The 23,397-nt window shown below is 44.3% G+C and overlaps 1 long non-coding RNA gene across 1 annotated transcript in view; it reads right to left on the bottom strand.

Annotated features, from left to right (window-relative positions):
• Positions 1–2,516: 2,516 nt before the first annotated feature.
• LOC143434349 (uncharacterized) overlaps positions 2,517–23,397 on the bottom strand; it is a 64,008-nt gene continuing 43,127 nt past the window's right edge. The window contains exons 3-5 of the long non-coding RNA XR_013103792.1: positions 11,179–11,223; positions 10,679–10,805; positions 2,517–9,627 (exon numbers count right to left, since the gene is read on the bottom strand). This is a non-coding gene — a long non-coding RNA (uncharacterized LOC143434349). The remainder of the gene's footprint in view (positions 9,628–10,678; positions 10,806–11,178; positions 11,224–23,397) is intronic.

The raw sequence follows: 23,397 nt of genomic DNA, 5'->3' as shown, positions 1-23,397 counted from the left end.
GCTAAGTATGTGCTGAAACATTGAGCTACGATCCCTGCCCCTCCAGTCACAGTCACAGTCTTGGTGAACTGTCGATGCAGGCATTTCCCATTACTCTGTAAAAAGTTTGGCACATGACCTGAAAGTTCTCTCCTATTTGAAAGAGCACTGGGTGATGTGTGGATGATCGGAGTGGGCACTGGGAGTGGGCACTGGGAGGAATCACGTCTAGTGTGAGCATCCTGATTTCACTGTCTTGGCTCTTCATCTTCCTAGGACAGCCTCTTGAGCATCTTCGTTTTTACTGATGGTGTAACCCACCTCTATTTTCTTCTAATGCAATTATGAGTTGCCTTTGTTTTTGACTTGTCAAAGAATTTTATATTAAATCAAAGAAAATTTTCTAAATTAGCATATAAGAGTTCTCAAACTAATGGCTTTTACTATGACATTGTAACCAAAGCCGCTTCATCAATATGACTGCCTGGGTAGAAAAGCCAAGAAGTCTTCCCACATGTGACTCCATATCTGAGGTTCATATCTGAACCTCTGGCTTGGAGCTTGGATTCCACACTCATTCAGAGGGTTGGGGGCATGGGGACAGGTCAGTGGCAGAATGTTTGCCTAGCATGTAGAAGCCCTGGATTTTTGCTCCCAAGCACAACAAACGATACCTTATCAGGTCTTGGAGCGAGAGGAGAGAAGAGTGCCTGTTGCTAGTGGATTCATGTCACACTTCACTTGCTGTATTTGTTGGACTTTCAGACTACTTGACTCATAGCCTAAAATAGTCAAACTTACCTCCCATGACTCCCTATTCTGAGGCCTCCAGCAGTCCAGGCACAAATAGCAAACTCAACGGCCTAGGACACCTGATAAGGCTGTGCTGGCCATCACCCAGAGCCTCTGAACCTCAGACCTGCAGACCTGAGCTTACCCCTGCTCCCCTCCTTAGGGCCTCCTGTGCTTCAATCAAGCCCACCGCTGTGTGCAAGCTAACAGTTCACTGGGCACCAGTGATGTGGGCCAGAGGCAGTGACAGGGTTGGGGCTTGAGATGAGGCCTTAAGAGCTCTTTCTAGAATGGACCACAGCAGAATACAAGAAGGTAACACGGCATGTGCCCGTATTTGTGTCCCCATTTCTCATCTGGAAATGCTCTGGCCCTGTGAACCACAGTCCTCACTCACCCGGTGCTCATCAAGCACCTATGAGGCAGCACTGTGTCCTGTGGTCTGAGGGAACATAACACATCGCCAAGAGGTACATGGCCTAGTAGTGAAGGTTTATTTAGAGTTAAATGTGGGCCTGCAACATGCTTTAGTCCTAACACTTGGGAGGCAGAGGCAGGTGGATCTCTGAGTTTAAGGCCAGCCTGGTCCACAGAGTGAGTTCCAGGACAGCCGGGGCTATATAGTAAGACCGTGTCTCAAAAATTTGGAAAAACCAAACAAAGATCTTGGTAGAATGACATTTGCGAAACAGCCATGTCTAAGTTTTCTGAGCTGCAGCCTTGTTTCAAAAGAATGAAAGTCATTCCCATCCTTTCTGGGGGAGAGCCAGACTTTGTGTTCTTGGGGTTTGGATTTTCTTGACCCCATAAGGCTCTGCATGTTTTAGCATAGAAAGAAGAAACCATAAGTAGTTCACTGAGTGCAAGAAAACCTCCAAACAGGTTTTAAAAACAAAGATTGGGATTGGAGGCCAAATGATTCCAGTCTGAAAAGGGATGACTTGTACTCCAGAAGGTTCATTAAAACTCAAGGCTGTAAAGGAAACAGAAGCACCGATTCCATCAGTGGCAGAGATCTGTGCTCCAGAAGGAAGCAACATGAGGAACAGATACATAACACACCATCCCTATGCACTAAGCAGCTTGCTAAGCACTTTTTCTGTCTGAGTATTTCTCATAAGAACTCTAGGAAGCCAATACTGCTGTGTTTTGTTTTTTTTTTTTTCATTTTACCGACAAGACAAAGCAAGAAGATGTGAATCGCTCAAAGATTATGGGTCTGAGACTCAAATGGGGGGGGGGGGCCGTTATGGTGATGTAGACTGGCCACAGAGAGAGACAACCTGGGGAGCCTGTGCGCCAAAGCATAGCTCGACTTGTTACAGAGAGGACCAGATGCCTCTGGCAATCTTGTAAGAAAGGGTTTGGTGACACACACTTGTAACCCCAATACCTAAGAGCCTGAGACAAGAGGATGACTGAAAATTTGAAGTGAGCCTAGGGTACATAGCAAGATCCTATTTCAAAACAGTCACAATGGCATCATATGGCTGAACCCAGAGTCAAGGGGTAGAAAAACACTTCCCTACTGGCCGAGCAAAGAACCCCAAAGTTACTGGGGAAAGAATCTGTATGTATAGTCCGGCCGCCCAGCATGGTAGAAAGACCAGAAATCAATCTAGTGTCCCAGAGAACTTAGACTGGATATAACTATGATTTAGAGAAAGAATAAAATGCCTGTTATAAAGAGAGATGTTATCTTCAGGGTCCACAAAGTTTGATATGAGATTATATTTACATTTTTAGATTTTTATTTGAGTAAAATTCTTACAGTGCTTTTAAACAAGAGCGTGCTTTGGGCATTCTAGAGGACTATGGTAGCAGCCTTATAGTTTTTAGAGCCCCAGTAATAGCTGGAGGCCAGCATTTATCTTTCTGATGCAGCTTTCTCAATTTGGAGTCTGTTGTCTCTGGGGGTCCATGCATTTTCAGCAAAAGTAATGGTGACAGCGATTCACTGCAGACAAGATATGGAAGAGGCCCAGAGGTGTGCTTTGATGGAATTTGGAAGATGGTGGGACAGTCCTGGAGATGATCTCCCAGTTCCCCTCAGAGTGGATTCAATCAAATTCCTCGTGTCTAGGGCTCCTGGCTGATGCTTTCTCCTGTGCCTTCACCTGTCTGCTGCTATGCTGGGCATAGCGTTGGAAGGAAGCTGAGGAGTGTAATGGCTAAGCTCTGTGGGCTTTGGTGCCCGGACAATTAGGACTCAAATCTTGGCTTTGACAATTACTAGACTAAGCCTCTGGCAGCCTGAACTCTTAAAATGTATGGTTCTCATCAGGAAGGAATCATAATACTGTCATGGACATTTTGAGATTAGAGCTCACCAGGGAGGAAGTTTGTTTATTTGCCCATTGGTTTTGTTTGGGGTTCTAGAGTGCTGGTCTTGAGCTCACTATGTAGCTGAAGGTGTTAAGCTTCCAGTGTATTGGCTTTCGCCTCTTGAGTGCTGAGGTTGCAGGTGTATACCACCATGCCTGTTTCATGGGGTGCTGGGGATAAAACCCAGGGCTGTGTGCATAGTAGAGGAGCACTATATTGAGATTTATTCCCAACCCTTAAGTGTTTTGTTTTTTTTTTTTTTTTTTACATTTTCTCATTGTAGTATGTGAGAACATTCATGACATGGTGCGCACGTGGCAGTCAGAGGACAAACTCTCCATCCCTCTGTCTGCCTTGTGGGTTTCAGAGATCAAGCTCAGATTGTCAGGCTGGGATCCAGGCAAGCATCCTCACCCACAGAGCCATCCTGCTAGACCTTACAACAACAGCAACCACAAAAAGCAAGGTCTTGCCGTGCAGCTAGCTCAGGCTACTTGAAACTCTGGCACTCGAGAAATGTTCTTGCTCAGTCCCTAAAAGGCTGGCACTGCAGGCCTGTGTCCAGCCTAGCTAAGGATTTTGGGAACCAGACTCGGCTTCTCTATAAAAGGTGTATTTACTCTTAACTTCTGAGCAGTCTCTCTAAGTACACCTGGAGTTACTGGGAAGATTTTTGATTTCTGATTCAAGTTCTTTAGTGCTTATAAGATTATCCACATCTGTCTTAGTTAGGGTTTCCATTGCTGTGAACAGATACCACAATCAAGGCAAGTCTTATAAGGACAACATTTCATTGGGGCTTGCTTACAGGTTCAGAAGTTCAGTCCATTATCATCAAGGTGGGAACATGGCAGCACTCAGGCAGGCATGATGCTGGAGGAACTGAGAGTTCTACATCTTGTTCCAAAGGCAAACAGGAGAATACTGTCTCTCACATGGCTAAGAGGAGGGTCTCAAAGCCTACCCCTGCAGTGACACACTTCTTCCAACATGGCCATACCTCTTAATAGTGCCATTCCCTGGGCCAAGCATATTCAAACCACCACAATGTCCAATCTAAGTCATTTCTGTCAGTGACATATTTTAAGCAATTTTTCTGTTTTGCAACTATTTTCTGTTTTATTGTCACAAAATATTCATAATATTCTTTTATTTTTGAGCCACAAACTCTGTATATACCAATAGTCTTCTTTTCATTTCTAACATTAAAACTACTTTTACTTTATTTTTGGCCATGAATGGTGTTGTGTGCCTTTAATACTAGCACTCAGGAGGCAGAGGCAGGCAGATTACTGTGAGTTTGAGCTCAAACTGGTCTTCAGAGAGGTTCTAGGCCAGCCAGTGTTAGATAATGAGACTTTGTCTCAAAAACAAAACAAAACAAAACAAAACGAAACAAAACAAAACAGCCAATAGTGGTGGCACACGCCTTTAATTCCAGCACTTGGGAGGCAGAGACAGGTGGATTTCTGAGTTCAAGGTCAGCCTGGTCTACAGAGTGAGTTTCAGGACAACCAGGGGCCTATACAGAGAAACCCTGTCTTGGGAAAAAAAAAAAAAAAGAAAGAAAGAAAGAAAAACCAAAATGAATGAATAAATAAATAAATAGAAATATAAAATAAGAAGGAAAAGAAAAAAAATTTTAAAAGCAGTTGTAGTTGAAAAAAATAAAAACAAAAAACAAAAAAAAAAAAACAAAAACAAAAAACCAAAAAACAAAAATTTAAGACTCTCTGTCTTTCTCTCTCTCTGTGTGTGTGTGTGTGTGTGTGCGCGCATGTGTGTGTGTCTCTGTGTGTGTGTTCATCTGTCCTGTTTTTCTTACTTTATAGCCCCAGAATTTACTATTTAGCCCATGTGGGCCTTGAACTTGCTGTGATCCTTCTGTCTCACTATTCTAGGCATGAGCCACCACACACCCAGTTTATTTGTTCAACTCCTGTTCTTTACTTTACTTCCTGTTTACCCTGAGTTTATTTTGCTGTGAGCTCCCCATCCTAATTTATTAAGATAGATTTTTAGCTCATTAATTTTTAATCTGTTTGTGTTTCTAAAATGAGTATATAAGTTTATACATTTCCTCTTGGAGCCTGAAGAGATTGAAAAATAAGTACCTAGGCACTCAATAATGTCATCACAGTCTTTGCTGTCCTTATGCAGTGTGGGATGTGAGGGGACTCCCCAGCAATTCCCAGTGGTCTTGGCCATAGATGTGACATGCTTCAGCAGGGACTCGGAGGACTTAGTTATGGGCATCCGTTCTCTTCCTTCAAGAGGCTCTTAAGGAGCCTCTAAGTTTTAAAAAAGGCATAGAAAAGGCTGTGCTTTTACTCAGCTTGCTCCCATAGTCTACTTAAGCCTCTTGGGATGGCTGACAAGGCCACAGGCCATTTGGGAAGTGTGTTTTCTAACCTGCAGGCCATGGTTCATCATGTTTTCCAAAGATGGCCACAATAATATCTCCTATCTTACTTGCTCTAGGACTTTGTTCTTCAGCCATTAAGAAACAGGCCATGATTCCATCTTCCCAGGCGCTGTCAGGCTTCTGACTCACACTACATTGCCATGAAGGTGAAGCTGATGAGCTTCTGGGGCCTTCTTCCCACGAAAGGCCATGCAACTGGGCCTGGAGAGACAGCTCAGTGGCTAAGAGCACTAGCTGGTCTTTCAGAGAACCTGGGTTCAGTTTCTACCACATGGCAGCTCACAACTGTCTGTAACTCCAGTTCCAGGGAATCTGACACCCTTATACCAATGCACATAAAATAAAGTTAAAATAAATTAATTTAGAAAGAAAGGAAGAAAGAAAGAAAGAAAGAAAGAAAGAAAGAAAGAAAGGCAGGCAGGCTGTGTAACTGGGTGGCTAAACACTCACATTTCGAGCTACTCTGGGAGTATCGGGCGCCTGGAGGCTGCTGTGTTGTAAGGAAGACAAGCCATACTGAGAAGCTGCACAAGGGTGTCTCTCTAAAGTGCTAATCTCTCAGCCCAACCCAGGCAGCCAGCATGCTAATGATGGGCCTTTCAGTAACTCATCTCCCTGTTGTTCTGAGCTTTCACTCTTATTAATAGAGACCAGAAACATGGTAAACTAGACTATCTTAGGGTTTTATTGCTGTGAAGAGACACCATGAGCAAGGTAACTCTTATAAAGGAAAACATTTCACTGGGGCTGGCTTACAGGTGCAGAGGTTTAGTTAATGGCAGCATGCAGGCAGGCACAGTGCTGGAGAGGTAGCTGAGAGTTCTACATTTTTTTAAAGATTTATTTATTTATTTTATGTATATGAGTGCTCTATCTGAATGTACACCTGTGTGCCAGAAGAAAGCATCAGATTCCATTTTAGATGGTTGTGAGCCACCATGTGGGTGCTGGGAATTGAACTCAGTACCTCTGGAAGAGCAGTCAGTGCTCTTAACTTCTGAGTCATCCCTCCAGCTCTAAGAGTTCTACATCTTGATCCACAGATAGCCACGAGGAGACTGTGTGACACACTGAGCATAGCTTGAACATATAAGACCTCAAATTTGGCTCCCAGTGACATACCTCATCCAACAAGGCCACACCTCCTAATAGTGCCACTCTCTATAGCCAGGCATTCAAACACATGAATCTATGGAGAGCCATTCCCATTCAGACTACCACAGAGACAAATCCAAATAACTCACTCTGTAGACCAGGCTGGCCTCAAACCCAGAAATCCGCCTGCCTCTACCTCCCAAGTGCTGGGATTAAAGGCGTGCGCCACCACTGCCCGGCCAAATCCCAACTTTTTAATTCACTTATTACTATTGTTATTAATATTGGTGGTACTGGGGGTTGGGCCTAAGGCATCATATATACTAGCCAGGTACTCTGCCTCTGAGCTATATATCCCTTGCTCACCAAATTTTTCTTCCCAGTGCTGGATCCAAGTGAATCCAAGAAAGACCTCATACATATGGAACATATACTCTACCACTGAGATGTACCCCCCAAGTGTCTGCCTCTCTCTCTCTCTCTCTCTCTCTCTCTCTCTCTCTCTCTCTGTCTGTCTCTCTTTCTTTCTTTCTTTCAGATAGACCAGGCTAGCCTCAAACTATAGCTCCTCCTGACCCATCTTCCCATGACTCATCTTGACTCCCTGTAGGTTCTATTTAGGATGATGCATTCACTCTCTGGTATTTTTTAGACAGAATCTGGTGTCGCCTATGCTGGCAGTGAGCTAGGTACGAATGACCTTGAATTTCGGTTCTTTCTGCCCTGACCTCTGAGATGCTGAGATCAGATATGTATGACTAAGCCTAGGTTACCTCTGTCTAAGATTTTTTAAAAGAACATTTCCTTTGCTATTTTTATTTGTGTATATGTGAGTGCCTTTATGTGCACTTGAATGCAGCCATTCCTGAATGCTTGTGGGCATTGGATCCCCTGGTTCTGGAGTTACAGACTGTAACGAGCAACTTGATGCAGGTGCTGGAAACCAAACCCAGATCCTCTGTAAGAGCAGTAAGTGCTCTAAACCACTGTCCCTTCTGTGGGCTCCCTGTCTAAATTGTCTAAGCCCAGACAATTGTTGGTGAAAATAATAGTATCTTAAACTCTGAGTTTGAAGTGTCTGGCTGCCTAGCAACAGATAACTGAAAGAGTGCTAGCATCTTGCCTGGGAGCCTCTCTACCAGCAGACTCCTCAATTCCCAGCACATTCCACACACTCTGTATTTCTCAAATCATCCTAAACAGAACCTGCAAAAACTAAGCATGGCAAAGCCTTTTCATGTAGTCTCTGTGACAGTCAAACTGCAGATGGATATTCTCTCATGAGTTTTATCTGCTCAGTTGGATTCCCTAGGGCACCTGTTTATCAAGCTCTGTGAGCATTGAGACAGCCTTTGTCAATGGGTGTGGTGATGCATGTCTTTAATCCCAGCACTTGGGAGGCAGAGGCAGGTGGATCTCTGTGAGTTCAAAGCCAGCCGGGTCTACAGACCAAGTTTCAGGACAGCCAAGATGGTTGCACAGAGAAACCCTGTCTGGAAAAACCAAAACCATCTAAACCATCTGTATGTACCCACCTGATGTTGTTAAACTTTTGAGTGTAACTTCATTGAGAGTAAACGTTCACTAAGAGTCTCTCTCTCTCTCTCTCTCTCTCTCTCTCTCTCTTTCTTTCTTTCTTTCTTTCTTTCTTCCTTTCTGTTTTTTTAAGACAGTGTTTCTCCGTCTATGCCCGGCTGTCCTGGACTCACTCTGCAGACCAGGCTGGCTTTAAACTCAGAACTCAGATCTGCCTGCCTATACCAAGAGGGAGGGATTAAAGGTATGGGATTAAATGTGTGAGCCATAGTGCCTGGCTTATTAAGAACTTTGACAAGGGCTGGGTCGTTCTTTCTAGGAAAGCCTGCACCAAGTCTTGATTGTGCACTGTCTCTCCTCTAAGCCTCCCCTCCCCTGGCTCCCTTCTAACACCCATGCCTAAATCTATGATCACGCCTTTTCTAAATAAAGTCCAACTCTTTGAGCTGCAGAAATAACTCTGTTAGCAAAATGCTTGTTATACAAACAGGAGGACTTGAATTCAGTCCCCGTATGACACGAAAAAGGCTGATCCTTTTGCTTGTATGCATGCTTGTAATCCCAGCACCTGGGAGTAGAGGCTGGAGGATCCCTGGGAGCTTGCTGACCAGAGCCTAGTCACAAGCTATGACCTCAGGCCAATGAAAGACTGTCTCAAAAAACAAGGTAGATAGCTAGATAGCTCCTGAGAAATGACACCCAAGGCTGTCTTTTACACACCACATGTACAAAAATTGTAACTGATCTCTCTCTCTCTCTCTGTCTGCACACACACACTACACACACATAAGAAAGGGGAAGATGAATTCCAGCATCACTTTAGAAAGACTGAGGTACATTTTACAGATGTGCACTGAGGTTGAAATGTCCTGGCAGTGTGTACTGTGTATTCAAATCTAGAGCTCAGCAAATGAGAAGGGTGTCATGGCTGATCTTGTGTGTTATCTTGACACAACCCTCTTCCTAGGAAGATGGAGCCTCAGTTGAAGAACTGACATCATCAGATTGGCCTGTGGGCATTTTCTTGACTGATGTAGGATGACCCAGCCCTCTGCAGCCAATACCTTCTCAGGCAGGTGAACCTAAGCAGTATATGTTTAGGCTGGGCGGTGGTGGCACACACCCTTAATCCCAGCACTCTGGAGGCAGAGCAGGCACATCTCTGAGTTCAAAGCCAGCCTGATCTACAGAGTGAGTTCCAGGCCAACCAAAATTACACAGAGAAACCCTGAAAAGTATCGTTAAAAAATTAAAAAGAAAATTAAAATTAAATTTTTGCTTTTTTTTGTCATAGCGTTTATCACAGCAAGAAAGCTAGTGCAGGGCCTCAAGCATGCAGACAATCTGCTTTGCAGCTGCTGAAGAGTTGTTCTCCACTTTTACCTCGAGTCCTGACATCCGCAGGCTACAGAGTCTACGTCCCTTAACGCCATGTGCTTCCTCTTCCGCTCCATGTGCTAGACCCACTGGCTATTCTGAAAGGCAGGAACAAAGCAAATCTATTCTCTTCTCTGCATTTTGATGACATCTCTAGCAATGGCCACAACATCACCATTGTCACTGTCGTCATTATCAACCACTTCCTGCAGTAATGGGGGCAAACTGGGGCCTCCTCCTGACCCTCTATCTCTATTTTGAGATGATCTCATTAAATTGCCTAGGTTAGCCTTTAACTCACCTTTTTCTGGCCTTTCTTTTTTCTTTTCTTTATTATTTATTTATTTATTTATTTTCAAGACAAGGATTCTTTACTTAGCCCTGTCTATCCTGGGACTCACTCTGTAGACAAAGCTGGCCTCCTGCATGTTGGGATTCAAGACAGTAGCCTTGATCTCCAGGTTTTCCTTCCTCCACCTACAGATGGGTAGGAGATTACAGGCATTAGAAGCATGCATTTCCTACCATACCTGATACCCAGGTAGGTCTTGAACTTTTGATCCTCCTGCCTCAATGTCCTGGGTAACAGGACTTTCAGGGTTGTGCCTCAGGCCTGACTTGCATTACTTATTTTATGTTATCTCCCATGCAATTCAGTTCCTACATAGCAACTGTTACTATACTGTTACTTTAATTTCCCATTTGCTTTTCTGGCCCTGAGGCCAATATTGACTTTCAGGATTACTAATTTTTGGGCAACTTCATCTCCTTTTGTTCCTTCAGTCCTTCCAACATGTCTGTTACCAATCTCTTGAATTCCTTCTGCTATACCACAGTGATACCTAAGGCAGCTTCTGAGTTCTCCTGGTTACTAGCTCACTGGGCTGTAGCGGACTATTCGTGGTCTGACCTTTATTGACCTCTAACCTCCATCTCCCATCCTTCTCCCTCTTGCTCATGTTACTGCATCTACACGTGTCTCCTTCCTATTCCACAAATGACTGTGTACACCTTTCCTGCCTGGGAGGTCTGGGTGCCTGCCATTCCCAGTGCTTAGGAGACTTCCCTGTGACAACTGATGAAATCTATTTCTTCTTATGTCTCAGATCTCAGCACAGATGTGAGCTTGGCTAAGCAGCCTTCCCTTACCACTGTCCAGCAGAGGCCTTCCACACGCAGGTTCTCTCATCATCCTGTGTCATTGTCCTCTGAGTTCTCATTCCTAGCCTCAGCGTCCTGTCCCCTCAGATGCAGAGCTGGTACTTACTATATATGTCTGAGAGAATAAATGATAGAACGAATGGCATGCAAGCATCCCTCAGTCCTCAGATGGACCTGGCACCTACTGAGATGTTTGATATTGACGACCACCAAGGAAGTGACGTATCTGCCTCTCTGAAGGCAGGATTGCCAATATCAGGTTCTGAGCTCCACCTGTGCCTCCAGACAGGCCCCACCCGGGCAGTGGGAGGCCTCCCTGTGACTCTGCCCTGTCTCCTGCACACCCCAGTCAGCCTCCTCCTTGCTATGCTTGCAGCAGGCTTCAGGGCATTAGTGATTAAAAGTGCAAACCTGCCCAGGGCCAGTATCAATTAGGCTACACGCCCGCCATGTGGGCAGCTCATTAATTCTAACGAGCCCACACTTACCTCACAAAAGCCAGGCTTTCTCCACATGCATGCTGGATCTGATAACTACAAAGAAAACCAATGAGGTTGTTATAAAGTTAATTTTTACTGATCATCACATTCTTATCACATAAAAACAGAAAATTCCTGTTATATAAACACTGAGCCCAAATCATTGCTGCAATAATAGGCTTAACCCAAAAAGACAGTGAAATGTACAATGTAATGGATATGACTGTAAAGAGATATTATATTCCTCTTTCATGGCATTGTGAACAAAATAAAGGACAGATCCTCACTTGAAACAAAGCAAAACAAAAACTTGTTTTATTTCTGCAGAACTGACAGGCAAGCAGGGCAAAGACTGAGGGGCTGAAGGTATAGCATCAGGAAACACTAGGATCAATCCCCTACAGACAGACAGACACACATAAACACACACACACACACACAGAGAGAGAGAGAGAGAGAGAGAGAGAGAGAGAGAGAGAGAGAGAACATTAGGAATAGAATTTTCAGCAATGCTTTTGAGAGAAGGCTGACTTCAGCTTGCAGGAGAAAGGAATGCAGCCCGAAGCATCCTACTGTGGACCAGTTGCTGACTCACTGAGGCCATTCTGTAGGATCTGACCTCTTGTAAATAATGTGAATCAGGCCTAGTAATCTATAGGCCTGAAATTCCAGCTACTCAGGAGACTGAGGTGGGAGGGTCACAGGTAGAGCTGGACTCTGCCTCTGCCTCTCCTCAGACACCTCAGAGAGGAGTCATGCTCCCATTGCTGCCTCCCAGGTCCTCTACTTCAGGCTAGCTAAGTCTCAGCCACTCCTGCCTAAGCATTATGCTATCCCCCTGCCTAAGTGCCCTGCCCTTCCCATACTCATCAGAACCCTCTACCACTGTTAAAGCAGGTTGTGGTGGTGCACCTGGGAGATGGAAGCAGGGAGATAGGAGTTCAAGGTCAGCCTTGGCTACCTTGTAAGTCTGAGACCTGTCAGAGTCCTTGTCTTAAAAAGTATTACTAGGAGGCAGAGGCAGGCGGATTTCTGAGTTCGAGGCCAGCCTGGTCTACAGAGTGAGTTCCAGGACAGCCAGGGCTATACAGCCAAACCAACCAAACAAAAAAAAAAGTATTACTAACATGGTCCAAAATCCATTCCAAAAGACCTCCCCAGGGTCTTCTCTAGACATCCCAAACTGGAAAATACTGCATTTCTTGCTATTCTGATACCTCGATCCTTTCTGTCTGCCTGCCTGCCTGCCTGCCTGCCTATCTGTCTGTCTGTCTGTCTGTCTGTCTGTCTGTCTGTCTTTCTGTCTCTCTCTCTCTCTGTCTCTCTCTCTCTGTCTCTCTCTCTCTCTGTCTCTCTCTCTCTGTCTCTCTCTCTCTCTGTCTCTCTCTCTGTGTGTGTGTGTGTGTGTGTGTGTGTGTGTGTGTGTGTGTTTGTTTCTGTTTTTTTGAGACCAAGTTTCAATGTGTAGTCCTGGCTGTCCTGGACTATCCTGAATTTACCTTGTAGAACAGGCTGGCCTCAAACTCAGAGATCTACCTGCCTCTACTTCCTGAGTGCTGGGATTAAAGTCATGAGCCATCACACCTGGTCAGGGTTTGTATTCCTGCACAAAAACATCATGACCAAGAAGCAAGTTGGGGAGGAAAGGGTTTATTTAGCTTACACTTCCACATTGCTGTTCATCACCAAAGGAAGTCAGGCCTGGAACTCAAGCAGATCAGGAAGCAGGAGCTGATTCAGAGGCTATGGAGGGATGTTACTTACTGGCTTGCTTCCCCTGGCTTGCTCAGCTTGTATTCTTATAGAACCCAAGACTACCAGCCCAGAAATGGCACCACCCACAATGGGCCCTCCCACCTTTGATCACTAATTGAGAAAATGCCTTATAGCTGGATCTCATGGAAACATTTCCTCAAGGGAGGCTCCTTTCTCTGTGATAACTCCAGCTTCTGTCAAGTTGACAAACAAAATCAGCCAGTATAGTATTATTAATTAAAATGAAAATATATTGCCACATGACTTTCTGTAACTCCCTGTAGAAGAGACTTTACCACCCCTTGGGAACAGTTTGGTTATGTGACCTGCTTTGATCAGAGATGAGAGCAGATGCTATAAGCACCACTGTCATGAGGAGCTCACCAGAGTTGATCACTGAGACACAGTTTATAATCAACTGAAAGTCTGTATTCCAGACAGCTGGGACTACACTCAGGTATTTTGGACTTAAGTGTTTAGGGTAAGGGTTTTTGTTCATTTTATTTTGGTTTTTTAAGACAGGGTTTCTCTGTGTAGCCCCGGCTGTCCTAGAACTCACTCTGTAAACAAGGCTGGCCTCTAAATCAGAAATCTGCCTGCCTCTGCCTCCTGAGTGTTAAGATTAAAGGTGCGCACCACCACTGCCTGGCAGGAGTAAGGGATTTTTAAAGGCAAAAACCACAACCATACTTGGGCTGCGGCAGGAGGAGATTTTATGCAAGTAAGCAGTTTAACAGAAGCTAAGGCCAGCAGTTATCTAAGTGGTCTATATGAGTAGAAAGTTTAACAGAAACTAAGACAAGTTAGCTGGAGCATCTTGACCTCAGGCTCCTAGAATAGAACTAGGTAATTTTCCATGGAATTCTCCGTCAAGACCAAATTCTAAATAGATCTAAAATGGCCTCAGCAAGAATACAAGATGGAGGTACCTCTGCACTGTCCTGCTCTGTCACATCATCACACCATCCTCTTTAACCTGAGGCATGAAACTGCCATGTGTTAGAACATAGAAAGGGTTACTAAAGGAGACTCTTTAGTGAAAGCTGGTGCCCTTGATTTGGACAATCTTTTTTTTTTTTTGGTTTTTGGTTTTTTGGTTTTTGGTTTTTTGGTTTTTTGGTTTTTTGAGACAGGGTTTCTCTGTATAGCCTTGGCTGTCCTGGAACTCACTCTGTAGACCAGGCTGGCCTTGAACCCAGAAATCCGCCTGCCTCTGCCTCCCAAGTGCTGGGATTAAAGGCATGCCACCACAGACCGACTTGATTTGGACAATCTTATTACAGCATAATTTAGTAGGATCTGACTAATGTATCTTTAAAATATGTTTTAGATTTATTTAAATTTTATTTTATTTTGCCTGCATATATGTATGTGCACCATGTAAATTCCTGGTGTCCACAGAGGTCAGAAGAGGGTGATGGTTCCACTGGAATTGTTAAGGATAGTGTGAGTTGCCCTGTGGGTGCTGGGTATCAAACTTGGCTCTCCTGCAAGAACAGCAAGTGCCCTTAACTCCTGAGCCTTGTCTCCAGGCCTGACTAATATATCTTTACTGAATTGCAAGTGCAGTCCCTTGATAGAATCACATTTTGTTCATGATTTGTCTCTTATCCTTTATGAACATAGTCAAAGCTTGGCTAAGAGCTTCAGGAACTATTTACTAAGGGAACAGATAAAGAAATGAGTCCAGCATTACTAAATGCAATTGCAAAAGTCCCTCTACTTGTACAACTTCAGACACAATGGGATTTTTTTTTTTTTTTTTTGAGGCAGGTTTTCTCTGTGTAGCCCTAACTATCCTAAAATTCATTCTAGACCAGGATGGCTTGGAACCCAGAGATCCTGTCTTTGCCTCCTGAGTCCTAGGATTAAAGGTGTGCCACTACCACCTGGACCAACACAATGAGATTTTACAGATACCATCTCACTGGGCAGTAGGACAATTCTAGAAGAGAGAGAATAAGTATCAGTTATCTGTTCCACATCCCTGTTTTGTTTGGAAAACTAACCCTAACACCAGCCCCTTTGAATACAGGGGGGCATGTGAGCTAGTTCTGTTCAATCACAGTATCTCACTCTCTGGACACTGTGATTAGGCTGGAGATAAAAACTAAGGCTAGGGGATAGAGTGATGGCCCTTGCAGATGACATAAGTTCAATTCCCAGCACCCATGTGAAGATGGACAACCATCTGTAACTTCAGCTCCAAGATATCTATCACCTTCTTATAGCCTGCTTGGGTATTGCATGGATGCGATGCACAGACATTCATATATGCAGGTACATACACACAGACCCCTAACTCCTAAACAGGATCAGTCAGATCTCTTTCTTTAAAAAAAAATTATTTATTTATTTATTTATTTATTTAATGTATATGAGTGCTCTATCTGCATGTACACCTCCATGCCAAAAGAGGGTATCAGATTTTATTATAGATGGTTGTGAGTCACCATGTGGTTGCTGGGGATTGAACACAGGACCTCTAGAAGAGCAGACAATGCTCTTAACTAATGAGCCATCTCTCCAGCTTCCAGATCTCTTTCTTAAGAGAGTACCAGAGAATGTCTACAAAGAGTTCTAAGTTGAACATGGTAGCTCACACCTGAAATCCCAGCACTATGGAGACTGAGGCAGGAAGATCACTGTGAGTTTGAGGCCAGCCTGGATTACAGTGCTACATAGTGAGTTCAAACCCAGCTTGAGCTGCATACCAAGATTCTGTCTCTTAACAGACAAACAAGGAAACAAACAATACAGTCATAGGCTAGGAATGTAGTTCAGTGGCAGAGCACTTATCTCCATGTGTGGAGTCCTAGGATTGATCCCAACTACCAGTGGAAATATCAGAAAAAAGCTTAACACTGCTCTGAACTTTCCAGAATCCCTTTAATGTGTGTATGTGTGTGTATGTGTGTGTATGTGTGTGTATGTGTGTGTGTGTGTGTGTGTATGTGTGTGTATGTATATGGTTTATTTCTTTTATGTATACGAAGTTTTGGCTATGTTTGCATATGTATACACACACACATATGTGCACCATGTACACATACTATACCTAAAGAGGTTTGAAGAGGGGGATAGATCCCTTGGAAAAAGAGTTACAAATGGTTTTGAGACAACATGCATATTCTAGGAACCAAACCCAGGTCCTCTGCAAAAGTAGCAAATGCTCTTAATCACTGAGCCATCTCTCCAGCCCCTCATTTCACATGTTGATTTTCCCACTCTTCAAAACTAATATTTTAACCAGTCTGGCCTAGAGGTGCAGGAATGCAATTCTAGCTATACCGGAAGCTGAGACAGAAGGGTCATAAGTTGGCCTGGGAAAAAGAGTGAGTTCACTGGAAGCCTTAGTAACATATTGGAACTCTGCCTCAAAAAGTGCACCTAGCTTGTGTGAGACTCTGGTTCAATCCTTAGCTACATGCATATACAAACACCTAACAGCATTCTCCCACCCTAATACCTTCATATCTTCAGTCTCTTTAAACATCTTTCATTCTCAGCACCCTACCATCTCAGCTGATGGCTTTTTCTCATGCTTCACACTGAAAGCAGAGTCCATCCGTTTCACAGGCATGCGCTCATCTTCCTGGGTCTGTTCTACTCACCTATCTGTCTGTGTGTCCACATGATCTCTTCCTGTCTCTTCTCTTATCAGTAGACATCTGCTAAATGAAACATGCTCAAGAACATGTAAATAACCAGGCATGTTGGTGTACACCTGTGTCCCAGCATTCAGGAGGCAGAAGTAGGAGTATCTGGAGTTCCATATCACCCTTGGCTATATAGTGAGTTCCAGGCCAGCCTGAGCTACATTAGACCTTATCTCAAAAAGCAACAGACCAAAAAAAAAAAAAAAAAAAAAAAAAACAAACCATACAAATTCTCTTTAAACACAAATGTCTATGGTGCATACCATTAATCCTACCACTAGGGAGGCAAAGGCAGATGGAGCCCTGTTAGTTCAAGGCCAGACTGGTCTACATAGCAAGTTCTAGGACAGCCAGAGCTACATAGTGAGAGCTTGTCTCAACAGAACAAACCTCACAAGTTACCTTCTCATAATTCAATGTCCCCTGCTAAGGCCAACTCTTTATTTTCTGTTGCCATCCATGGCAAACTTCTTGAGAGAGTTTTATAGCTGTTACCTTCACTTGCTCCTTCAGGTCCTTTCTATAGCCTCTCCAGCTGGGCTTCCATCCCTTCCACCCCACTTGCATGGATCATGGAAACATAACCAATGGCCACTGTGCTGCCAGGCTCAGAAGCCACATCTCAGCTTGCTTGATTGTTGCTTCCTCTTTGACATGATTTATTGTGGCTTCTAGACACCATAGTCTGCTGGTTTTCTGCCTTGCATATCAGTCACTTCCCTCTTCCCAATGCTGGTTCCTCTCCCAATAAGCCACATTGGAAGGCAGCTGTGCTGACCAGTCTACCATCACTGCTACAGCTCAGACTTCAAGGGCTCTGATTAGGTTCTTCCCCTCTTCTACCCACTTCCAGTCCCACATTATTCTTTGTTTTCGCTATAGTACTGAAGAGTTAGCTACATATGTGGTAGGCAAGTGCTCTGAGACTCCTTACATCTTTAGTCCTTTCTTTAAAAACTTTTTATATAGCTCTTTGTATAGCTCATGCTGGCAGGAGGATTATGTTCAAGACCAGCCTTGTTTATACAATAAATTTAAGGTCTGCCTAGCTTGCATAAGATCAAGTCTCTTAAAAAAAGACAGAATGGTACAAAACTTGATATACAAATTTTCAAGTTTCATCCTGGTCTAAGCTACATAGTAAGCTTGTCCCACTACCCACAGCTCAAAGAGAAAAAGGATAATGTGGCCATCAAGATTGCTCAGTGGGTAGAGGTACTTGCAGCCAAGCCTGATAACCAGGCTTCAGTCCCTGAGAGCTACATGGTGAAGGGAGAGTACTCCCAACAGTTGTCCTCCTTTGTTGTTTCAACAAAGCATTTGAGGCCTGGTGAGATGGTTCAGTGTGTAAAGGCGCATGCTGCCAAGCCTGACCACCTACAATCCCTGGAACCTACACAGAGAAAGGAAAAACTGACTCCCATAAATTGTCCTTTGACCTCTACTGATACACATGTCCACACAAATACATACAAACACAAGTAAATATAAACAAACAAACAAATAAATAAATGTCTTAGGGTTTTATTGCTGTGAAGAGACACCATGACCGAGGCAACTCCTATAAAGGACAACATTTGATTGGAGCCGGCTTACAGGTTTACTTCATTATCATTATAGTGGGAAGCATAGCAGCCTGCAGGCAGACATGGTGCTGCAGAAAGAGCTGAGAGTTCTACATCTTGATCTGTTGGCAGCAGAAGGGGACTGTGTGTCACACTGGGCATAGCTTGAGCATGGGAGACCTCAAAGCCAGCCTCCACAGTGACATACTTCCTCTATAACTACTCCAACAAGGCCACATCTACTCCAATAAGACTATACCTCTTAAAAGAGCCACTATGACCAAGCATTTATACACATGAGTCTATGGGGCCATTCCTATTCAAACTATTACAAAAAAATAGGCAAACAAATATAATAAAAGCATTTAATAAAATCCTCACAAAATATCTAAAAGAAAAAAAGAGGAGAAGGAGGAAGAGGAGAAGGGAAGGGTTGGGCCTGGAAAGAAGGCTTAGTGTATTAAGAAAGCTTGCTTTCCAAATATAAAGATCTGAGTTCGAATCTCTGCACCCACATAAAAACCCCAACATAGTTGCAGATACCTGTAATCCTAGCATTGGGGGAATGGAAACAGGCAGTTCCCACTGACCACTTAGACTAGCAGAAATAGCAAGCCTCGGGTTCAGTGAGAGACCCTGCCTCAAGGACACAGTGACGAGAGCAACACAGGATGTCCTAGGCCCTGCTCTGGCTTCCTTATGACTTCACACTCATGCATACACACACACACACACACACACACACACACACGTATGCATGCACACATGCATGCAGGAGGATTTTATTTTGATGCACAGTTCCAGGGCATAGTCCATCATAAAGATGGAAGTCATGAGCAGGAGCTTGAGCCGGCCGGTCACACTGCATCTGCAGTCGGGAAGCACACAGCAATGAATGCTAGTGTTCATCTCCTCTTTATTCAGCCCAGGACCTCAGCTCAAGAAATGGTGATCCATGGAAAATCCAGGGTGGGTTTTCCCACCTTGGTTAGCCAAATCTAGATAACCCCTCACAGGAACAATTAACAGAGCTTCTTAAATTGACAATCAATTTTAACTGGCAAAAGCCAAACACTTAAAATACATCACTTAAAATATTTTGTTGTTGAGATAAGGTCTCATTATGAGAATCCAGTTGGCCTGGAAGCACTACGTAGACCATGCTAGCCTGTAAAAGTAACTTTTTTTTCTTCAGATGAAATTGTCATCTCTGAAACTTATTGCTAAACATACACTTTCCAGCTCTTTCTGATCTCTGGCTGGCTATTTCAGCTCACGTGTTCGGCTCAAACTCAGCTCCAAGCTGACTGATTCAATCTGGCTTCTCTCAGTTCCACCAGAATTGGCTCCTTCTGGCTCCAACTGCCTCCATTGACCTGCAGTGAACTGCATGAACTCGTAAACTGCACTGCACTCACTCACCGTACTGACTCCTGACTGACTGACTGACTGACTAACTCTCCCTGCTCTTTCCTGTGCTGTTCTCCTGAGAGTTGGGCATATCCTATCTCTGACTTATTCTATCAGGTCTTTCTTTGATTCATCACTTTGTCTGCCTCTCAATTAAATGTCACTTTCAAACACAGCTGCTTCCTTCTACAAACTAATTTTATCTCAAAGGGCATGTCTGTATTCCAGCCAGAGGGACTAAAGATGTGTGGCTTGTCTGCATTACAGCCAGATCACAAGGACATAGATCTTTTAATTTGATCCCTTGTCAAAGCAGCCTTGTTGCTGGATTAAAATTCCTCTATAGTAGCCTTAAATTCATAGAGATCTGCCTGCCTCTGCCTCTCACATGCTGGAATGAAATTTGTGTGTCACCAGGCCTGGCTGGTTTTGTTTTGTTAATGTTAATTTTTTTTTTTATTTATTTTATTTTATTTTATTTTATTTTATTTTATTTTATTTTATGTGTGTGCTTTGCCTACATGTATGTCTGAGCACTGGGGAGCCTAAAAGAGGCCATCGGATACCCTGGAACTAGAGTTACAGACAGTTTTGAACCACCATGGGGATGCTAGGAATTGATCTTGGATCCTCTGGAAGAGTAGCTAGTGCTCTTAACCTCTGAGCCATCTCTCTAGCACATCCTTTTTGGGGCTTTTTGTCTGTTTTTTGTTCCTTTTTCTTTTCTTTTCTTTTCTTTTCTTTTCTTTTCTTTTCTTTTCTTTTCTTTTCTTTTCGTTTGTTTGTTCTGAGACAGCATTTCACTACATAGACCAAGCTGGCTTGTAACTTACTACGCAGACGAGGCTGGCCTAAAGTTCACAAAAATTTACATTCCTCTGTTTCTTGGGTGCTGGGACTAAAGTTCTATACCAGCCAAGTGTGGTGGCACACAACTTTTGTCCCAGCACTCAGGAGGCAGAGGTACAAAGACCTCTGAGTTTGAGGCCAGCCTGGTCTACATAGTGAGTTGCATGACAGCCAAGGGTACACAGAGAAATCCTGTCTCAAAAAACAAAAAAACAACAAAAGAAAGAAAGAAAGAAAGAAAGAAAGAAAGAAAGAAAGAAAGAAAGAAAGAAAGGTCAGACACCACCAAGCCTTGCAAAAGAAAATTTTATTACATTATTTTATTGTGTAAGGGGACACACATGCCACTGTGTCAATGTGGAGCTCAGCGAACAACTTGCAAGAATTAGTTCTTTCCTTTTACCACAGTCTTGGGTGTGAGCTCAGGTGGTCAGGCAAGTACTCACTGGGCTGTTACTTTGGCCCAAAGCCGTCACCTTCTCTTTGTTCCTGTAGGCTCATGTCCATCTTATAATGCAAAGTACACTCAATCCAATTTTAAGAAGCCCCACCCCCATAAGCTTTAACAGTTCTACCATTGTTTAAAAATATAAGTGTAGCCCGGTGTGGTTGTTCATGTCTTTAATCCCAGCACTCAGGAGGCAGAGGCAGGAGCATTTCTGCGAGTTGGAAGCCGAATGAATAAACTACATGGTTTCAATATTTATGGCACAGAACAAACATTCTCTTCCCCCAAAAAAGGAAGAATGGGAGCAAAACAAGTAAAGACAGGATCAAAGAGAAACTGATACCCAGAGTGCAGACATCAAACCCTGCAGTTCCAGGTCTGGCATCTGGGCTACACAGGGAATCATCTAGGCTCCAAAGGCCTTAGCCTTGTCTCTTCAGATCTGCTGCCTGCAGCACACAAGACTCTGTCTTGAGCCAGCTCTATATTACACTCTCCTTGGCAAGTGTCTCATGGTCCTGGCATCTCCACCATCATAAGATCCTCTTTGCAACTTAAGCTCTGTATTCAAGTTTCATGCTGTGGCCCCCTAGGGCCACATGGAAGGGACTCCAACCCTGCTGCTCACTAGCTGGCCTCAGCAGCTATCTGAAAGCATAAAGCTAAACTCCTTGACCTCCTCAATTGCATATCCTCCATGCCTGCAAAACTAGTACCACGTGGATGACATGGCCAAGTTCTGCAACCAGCTTGGTATGGATCCTGGCTCCCTTGGGCCACAGCTGTCCTTTAGGGAGATACTGACGTCTGAGTAATCCCTGGGAGGATCTCCCTATATACATTTGGAATAAAATATTGCTGCGGTATAGCATGGAACCTAGGTAGCCAGTTGCTACCACACACTACCTGACTTTGCTCTCTCCCTGTCTGCAGTGCTATAGTGCAGTAGCAGGATCTACACGGATGAATAGGCCTAGAAGACAGGTGTTGCTGGGGTGGGCCACGGAGCACGGGGAGAAGGCCCCTAAGGACCAGAGCTTGGAGAGCAGCTTACTGATTCCTAAGTTTAGCTCTGGGACGGGATAAGGGCAACCTGTGATTCCACTAGTAGGACCCAAAAACCCTACATCCTGGCCTTTTGCCAGAGACAGGCCAATGGAGTGACAGTATGTGTAGTCAAGAACATGGGTAAATATTTGGAGGCCAAGAGTCAGGATCTGAGGCTAGACATCAACATAGCTTCGAGAGTCTTGAGAGAATCATTCAGGACACATTGACAATCGGGCAATGTAGGGAAGTGACCTTCTCAAGGTCTCATGGAAGTGAGTGAGTGCTACAACTGCCACCTGAGGGCGGGGGGGGGGGGAGGGGGATGCTGTTCTTGGCTGTTTACAAGAAGTGGGTATGTGTTTTAGCCATTGCACTGGGACCTGAGTATCCCTGGAAAACGAAGGTGGCACCTCTATGGTGTAGATGGGCTCACGGTCATCCACGCTCAGTCACACAGACCGCCTTCAGCATGAGGGTGTTCCTCAAAACCCTCTGGGCACAGCACCGTTGCCTGTGATTTTCCTCTGATGATATCTTGTTTTGCCAACTAAATTAAGACTATGACAGAGAACAGAGACTACCTCTAGCAGTTTAGTTCAATTAAGATTTCACATCAACAAATTAAAATGCATCCTCACCGGCTGCAGAGTAAATCTGCCTGCGTTTAGGAGGAGGCTCTGACATTTGCTGTTCAGGCACCTAGAGGATACCAGCTGAGTGTCAAAGAGGACTCACCCTTGTGGGGACCTGTTTGAGGGATTCAGAGTCAGGATTTGCATCCATAAGGTTACACAGCCTAGGGGCCATGGCTTCTCAAGCATAAATGTGAGCCTTTGGCAATCTTCTGGCCCTTGGTAAAATCACAATAATGTGTTCCATGAGAAAATGGTTAATTCAGAGTAAAGAACCACAGAAAATACTTTCGAGTGTTTAATTTGTCAATCATTCTTCAAGAGGCTAAGGATGCAGCAGTGAACAAAACCGACACACTTCCCACTCTCCCACTTTATGGGGGAGAGACAGGCAATAAACAAGACAAATGAGTAAAATATGCAGTAAGTTACAGGCAATGAGAGCATTGGAGGATAGCAACTCGGGGACCGAGGGCGGGAGTGTGCGGGGCGGGGGAGTCTGTGCCTTTAAATAGGGTATCTGGGGAAGACCTTGATGAGAAGGTGACAACCAAGTCAGGACCTGGAAAGGGGAAGTGGGAGCCACGGGAGGGGGATGCTCTGAGCAGAGGAGCTGAGAGCCTAGCCCTGTGGGCTTTGGAAGGAGGAGGCCAATTGGCTGGAGCTGAATGAGCTTAAGGGAGAGGTGAGGGAGGAAGAGGGAAGGGGCAAAAGGGCAGAACACTATTCATTCTGTTCATTCTGAATGAGTGGGGAGCTCTCGTAGGCTTTGCTGCACTGAAGAGACACTCTTAGCAGGGTGACTGTGGCTGCCCTGTAGGGGAAGACACAGGAGGGACAATAGTTATTTTTCTTGCTCC

Source organism: Arvicanthis niloticus, chromosome 14 (genome assembly GCF_011762505.2).
Source record: "Arvicanthis niloticus isolate mArvNil1 chromosome 14, mArvNil1.pat.X, whole genome shotgun sequence".
NCBI classification, from domain to species: domain Eukaryota; kingdom Metazoa; phylum Chordata; class Mammalia; order Rodentia; family Muridae; genus Arvicanthis; species Arvicanthis niloticus.
The sequence above is the reverse complement of the archived record's forward strand: the minus strand, read 5'-3'. Positions and strand labels throughout refer to the sequence as shown.